Source organism: Panthera pardus, unplaced genomic scaffold (genome assembly GCF_024362965.1).
Source record: "Panthera pardus isolate Hobbes unplaced genomic scaffold, ASM2436296v1 HiC_scaffold_8, whole genome shotgun sequence".
Taxonomy (NCBI): Eukaryota; Metazoa; Chordata; class Mammalia; order Carnivora; family Felidae; genus Panthera; species Panthera pardus.
Genome location: NW_026527013.1, coordinates 3,369,252 through 3,374,938, shown reverse-complemented (window position 1 = coordinate 3,374,938; position 5,687 = coordinate 3,369,252). Strand labels below are relative to the sequence as shown.

At 56.1% G+C, this 5,687-nt stretch overlaps 1 long non-coding RNA gene across 1 annotated transcript; it reads right to left on the bottom strand.

The window, feature by feature from the left end:
• Positions 1-3,375: 3,375 nt before the first annotated feature.
• On the bottom strand, positions 3,376-5,199 carry LOC128775499 (uncharacterized). The gene is made up of 2 exons (XR_008420205.1): positions 4,818-5,199; positions 3,376-4,185 (listed from the first exon to the last, which is right to left on the bottom strand). It is a non-coding gene; the product is annotated as an uncharacterized LOC128775499 (long non-coding RNA).
• Positions 5,200-5,687: the final 488 nt, after the last annotated feature.

Genomic DNA, 5,687 nt, shown 5'->3' with positions numbered 1-5,687 from the left:
GGCTCCTACTCTGGCGGCTCCAGGCAGAGGCCTCCTCTAACAGGTCAGGCCTGGTCCTGCCTCAGGGCCTTTGCACTGGCCGCTTCACACCTCCCCCTACCTGGAACTCTCTTCCTCCCCATATGAGCACGACTCTTTCCCTCACTTCCTTCAGGTATCCGCTCAGAAGTCACCTCCTTTATGAGTCTTCCCCTGACCCCCTGTTCAAAATCCGTCCCCCCCCCCGCCCCGACCCTCCCCATCTTCTTTCCTTGCTTAATCTTTCTCTTTAGCAACATCTGGCCCAGAAGCGACTTCACCCATGTCTACTGCTTCCTACGTCAGCTGCGCAAGGCTAGAGATTTGTCTGTTCTGTTCGTTGCTGGGCTCCCAGTGACCAGAAGAAGCTGGGCACCCGGCATCCAGTAGGTGCTTAATAGACGCTCGTTAACTAAAATAATCTTCTCTCCGCCAGGACAGGGTCTGGCTCTGTGCTGGTCACCGAGGGATCCCCGGCAGCGCCCGGATCAAGTTCGCTGGGTAAGTAGACGTACGAGGGTCAGGGCCCCCGGGCTTAGCTCTGCCTCTAAAGACCGTGGAGGTTTTGCGACCGGGGCAGAGGCCATGTGGGGGGGGGTGGGGGGCACAAGCGCACAAAACGTGTGAGCTCAGCACCCACCCACGGCACCTCCATACACTGACGTCAGCATCACTTGAGTCGAGAGCCCCGGTGGCAATGACAGAATTGCCACTAGCTGAGGTCATTCACACACACCCTCCGCTGTCGCCCGTCTGCTATTTTTCCCCGTGACAGTTTTGATTTTCTTTCTCTCTTTCTTTCCTTTCCTTCCCTTTCTTTCTTTCTTTCTTTCTTTCTTTCTTTCTTTCTTTCTTTCTTTTTCTCTTTCTTTCTTTCTTCCTTTTTCTTTCTTTCTTTCTTTCTTTCTTTCTTTCTTTCTTTCTTTCTTTCTCTTTCTTACTTTCTCTCTTTCTTTCTTTCTTCTTTCTTTCTGTCCTTCCCTCTTTCTTTCTTTTTCTTTCTTTTTCTTTCTTTTCTTTCTTTCTTTCTTTCTCTTTCTTACTTTCTCTCTTTCTTTCTTTCTTCTTTCTTTCTGTCCTTCCCTCTTTCTTTCTTTCTGTCCTTCCCTCTTTCTTTCTTTTTCTTTCTTTCTTTCTTCCTTCTTTCTTTCTGTCCTTCCCTCTTTCTTCCCTCTTTCTTTCTTTCTTTCTTTCTTCTTTCTTTCTCTTTCTTTCTTTCTTTCTTTCTTTCTTCTTTCTTTCTGTCCTTCCCTCTTTCTTTCTTTCTTCTTTCTTTCTTTCTTTCTTTCTTTCTGTCCTTCCCTCTTTCTTTCTTTCTTTCTTTCTTTCTTTCTTCTTTCTTTCTGTCCTTCCCTCTTTCTTCTTTTTCTTTCTTTCTTGCTTGCTTTCTTCTTTCTTTCTTTCTTTCTTTCTTTCTTTCTTTCTGTCCTTCCCTCTTTCTTTCTTTCTTCTTTCTGTCCTTCCCTCTTTCTTCTTTCTTTCTTTCTTTCTTCTTTCTTTCTTCTTTCTTTCTTTCTTTCTTTCTTTCTTTCGTCTTTCTGTCCTTCCCTCTTTCTTTCTTTCTTTCTTTCTTCTTTCTTTCTCTTTCTTTCTTTCTTTCTTCTTTCTTTCTGTCCTTCCCTCTTTCTTTCTTCTTTCTTTCTCTTTCTTTCTTTCTTTCTTTCTTCTTTCTTTCTGTCCTTCCCTCTTTCTTTCTTCTTTCTTTCTCTTTCTTTCTTTCCTTCTTTCTTCCTTCTTTCTTTCTGTCCTTCCCTCTTTATTCCCTCTTTCTCTTTCTTTCTTTCTTTCTTTCTTTCTTCTTCTTTCCTTCTTTTTATCGTGGTAAACTGTGCATGATGTGATATTTACTGTCTTAATCATTTGTAAGTGTGCTTTCCATGTTCCAACAGAAACCGTCCCCATGAAATGTTGACTCCCCACCCCCCACCCCACGCCTGGCTCCCAGCCGTCTGCTCTCTGTCTCTGTGGACGGGACTCCTCTGGGGACCCCCTGTGAGTGGGGTCGCGCAGGGTCCTCCCGCGTCTGGACGGCATACTATCCTCAAGGTTCGTCCATGCGGTAACGTGTCAGATTTTCCTGCACAGAGCACCCCCCTTCCAGCCCTGGCTGGCTCGCTTCGGAGGAAGGGCAGCTCACCGCTCCGTTATTGGTTCGAAAACGGGTTGACAAGACGGTTTTCGAGGAAAGAGAACAGGGTGGAAAGAGCTGCCCTGTCCCCCAAAGTGGCCAGAGAAGGCCTCTGGGGGGAAAGAAACACTGGCCAAGCGCGCAAGGATCTCCCCAAGCAGAAGGGGCAGCAGGTGCAAAGGCCCTGAGGAAGGACCGAGCGCTGTGTGTTCACTAGCCTGGGACACAGAGCCCAGGGGAGGCATAGGGAGATCTCGAACAGGAATAATGTGACACTCTTCCCCCCTCCCGTCAGGGGACGGCGGACCCGTGCCCGCTCTGTGCCTCGGTTTCCTATCCACAGCCAAGGACAGACCCCGGGAACTCACAGGTCCGTGGTTCCCTCCTCACTTCCCGCTTCTGGTGACCAGGGTGTCCCCTGCCTCATTTGCACATGAAGCCTTGGGGGAGGGGGTCCTCTGGGGGGAGGATTTCACTGGTTCTGGGCTGAGGAAGTACTTGGAACTTCCTCGCACATCAGGCCGCGCATCCTGCAGCTTGTTTCTAATGTGTCCTGCGTGTGTGTGTGTGTGTGTGTGTGTGTGGCACTTTTAGCCCCTGTCGGACACAGCCAGCGACAGCCCCTGGGTCCAGGGGGCTGGAGAGGGGGTGTCTGGCCAGGCAGCCCTCAGCCAGTCCCCACTGCCTGCCTAGCTGAAGGCCTACTGTGCGCCCAGGCCTTGCACACAGCCTCTGTGGTGGCCGAGGGGGTCTTGGGCAAACTCTGGGGCCAGGTGTCCTGGGTTCAAATCCCCGTCCTGGCGGAAAATGTGCAAAGTGCCTGGGGCCTACTGTGCACACTGTAGGTGCTTAATAAATGTTCCTGTAATTATTATTTCACTGGGTACCCCTCCCCCGCCTGAAGAGGTGACCTCCTGTTGCCCTATTTTGCTACTGAGGGAATCAAATGACCCTGGCTCCCTACTGAATGTCAGTCCCCCACTCCATACGATAAGAACAGCTTCAGAGAGCTCCTGGGCCCTCATTCATTCATTCGTTCGTTCATCTGTTCAACACACTTTGTCGAGTGCCTACTGTGTGCCGGGCCCTGTTCCAGACCCCAGGGACACAGTGGAGACCAAGGTCGGCTAACTGGCAGGGGATGGGGGTGAGGTCAGAAGAGAAAGAAAGAAACAGAAAGAAATGCCATCAATACAAAGTACAGCAAAACAACCACAACAGAGAAAAGGGAAGTGGTTATTTTGCCTTATTTCTTATGGTTTCCCCTTCAGTGGGATTTCCATTTTTCTTTTTATTCATTTGTTTTTTTTTTTAAGTAATCTCTACACCCAACACAGGGCTCGAACTCACAACCCCCAGCTCAAGAGTTGCGCGGTCTACCAGCTGAGCCAGCCGGGTGCCCTAAGGGTCGTGATTGTTTAGATGGAGACATGTGGGGGCGCGGGGAACATTTGAGCTGAGACCAGAGTAGGTGGGGGAGGGAGCCATTCAGAGATCCAGGGGCAGAATATCTCCACCAGGCAGCAGGCATAGCCTGTGCAAAGGTCCTGAGGCAGGACTGTTGGGGGAACAGGGAGGAGGTTGGTGTGGCTGAAGCAGAGCGATGGGGGGAGGGCAGAAGGAGGTGGGGTCTGGGAGGGCACTTTGGATGAAGGGGGCACAGGATGGGATCACGGCCCGGCTCCCGGACATACACCAAGACAGAACTACCACAGGGTCCTTCCCCCTGGCTGCCCTCCGCCCTCCAGCCCTCTATGCGTGCGCCTGTCCCCGAGGTTTCTGGAGACCAAGCATTTGTGGAGCACCTACTGTGTGTCAGGCAGTAGTTTCTAGGCAATGGGGATTCGGCAGGGAGCAGAACAGTGCTGGGGGGCGGGGGGGCAGGGAACAGGGTACAACATTTTGCTGTGAAAAATAAAATGAAGAAAACCAAAGCAGGGTAAGAGGACAGAAAGTGATGGCGCAGCTGTAGACGTGCCGGTGACATCTGAACTAAAACTTGAAGGGCGGAGCGTAGGCGCGTAGGCCCTATGGGAGATCTGCGGGGACAATATTCCAGGTGGGGAGAACACAAGTGCAAAGGCCCTGGGGCAGGATGGGCTGGGTATAAAACTACACCTTCGAAGACCCACTCAAGCCCTTGACAGCTACACCACCCCCACCCCCAACGTTTCAGAGCGGGGCTGCCTCGGCTTCCTCCTCAGAACTTCCGGATGACAGTGGCACCCAATGGGGCCGAAGAAGCAAAGGAGGGAGGGTCTGTGCCCGGCTCAGGGCGGGGGGGGGGGGGGGGCAAACGGAGGGCAGGGAGTGGCCACCAAGAGCCCGCTCGTTCAAGTCCAAGTGCGTGACCCCCAAGTCGTTTGCCTTCCAAGCTAAGGGGTCCCTGAGCCCCCCGGAATTATTAAAAGCACGGGGTTCAAGTTCCAGCTCCGTTTCCTGGCTGGGTGGCCTCCCAAGCCATTCCCGTCTGGGCACCAGATTCTCCCAGCTCCTTCAAGAGCTCCTGGAGGGTATTTGAACTGGGGGGAGGGTCCACAAGAGGAGCCCCAACCCACCCCGGCCTGCGTGGGGGGCAGGGGGCAAAGGGCAAGGGGCAGGGCCATGCCCCACCCCCAGGCGCACACACACACACACACACACACACACACACACACCCCTAGCCACCCACCGTGGGTTCCAGGCGGTTAGCTCTGCGGAGGGACCAGCTGGGCGGATTTAACCGGCGCATCTGCCGCCTGAGCAGCTGCCGTTCTGGGGGGGCTGGAGGGGGATTTGGGACGAGGGAAAAATCTGTCCGAGGAGAATCGCGTCTGCGCTGCCCAGCTGCCGCCTCGGGCTGGGGGCGGGGGGACACCCCGAATCCGCCCGGACCCCGGCCCCTCCCCGGCCGCGGCCACCCCCACGTGCCTCTGGGGGGGGGGGGGGGGAGGGGGCGTCGGGGAGGCCCTGACGTCACGCGCAGCCTCGGCCAATCGGAGCTGCCCTTTCCGAGCCCCCGGGGGATTCCCGGGGGCCCGAGCCGCTAACGGGGGCGCGACCCGCCAGCGACGACCCCCGAAGCCGGGTTTAAAAGAGCACCCGCGCGCGGCTGGGGAAACCGAGGCTGGGACCCGCCGGGAGGGGGGGGCGGGGCGGGGGGAAGCGAGACCCGGGCGACCTCTCTGAGACGCTGCCCTCCGGCCCGGCTCCGGAGCGGCCCAGAGAGGGGCAGGGACCGGCGGGAGTCACACAGCGGGGCGGCGAGGCCGGGAGCGCTCAAGGGGTGCGCGCAGGCAGCCCGGCGGCGTCTCCCTGCCCCGCAGGCGCCAGGCACCAGGCCAGCCTCGGCCCCAGCCCACCTCGGGGGCCCCCCCAGGCCTCCTGGGCCCCTCCGCGTCTCCCCCCGGCCCCCTCGGACCCCAGGCTGCAGCCGGGCCGCGCCGGGAAGAAGGTGTCGAGGTCCGCGGGCGCCGGGCAAAACCCGCACTGGAATCCGCCAGGGGTCGGAGCAGGACGGGAGCGCAGCGCTGCTCTACCCGGCGGCTCGGGCGGAGAAACT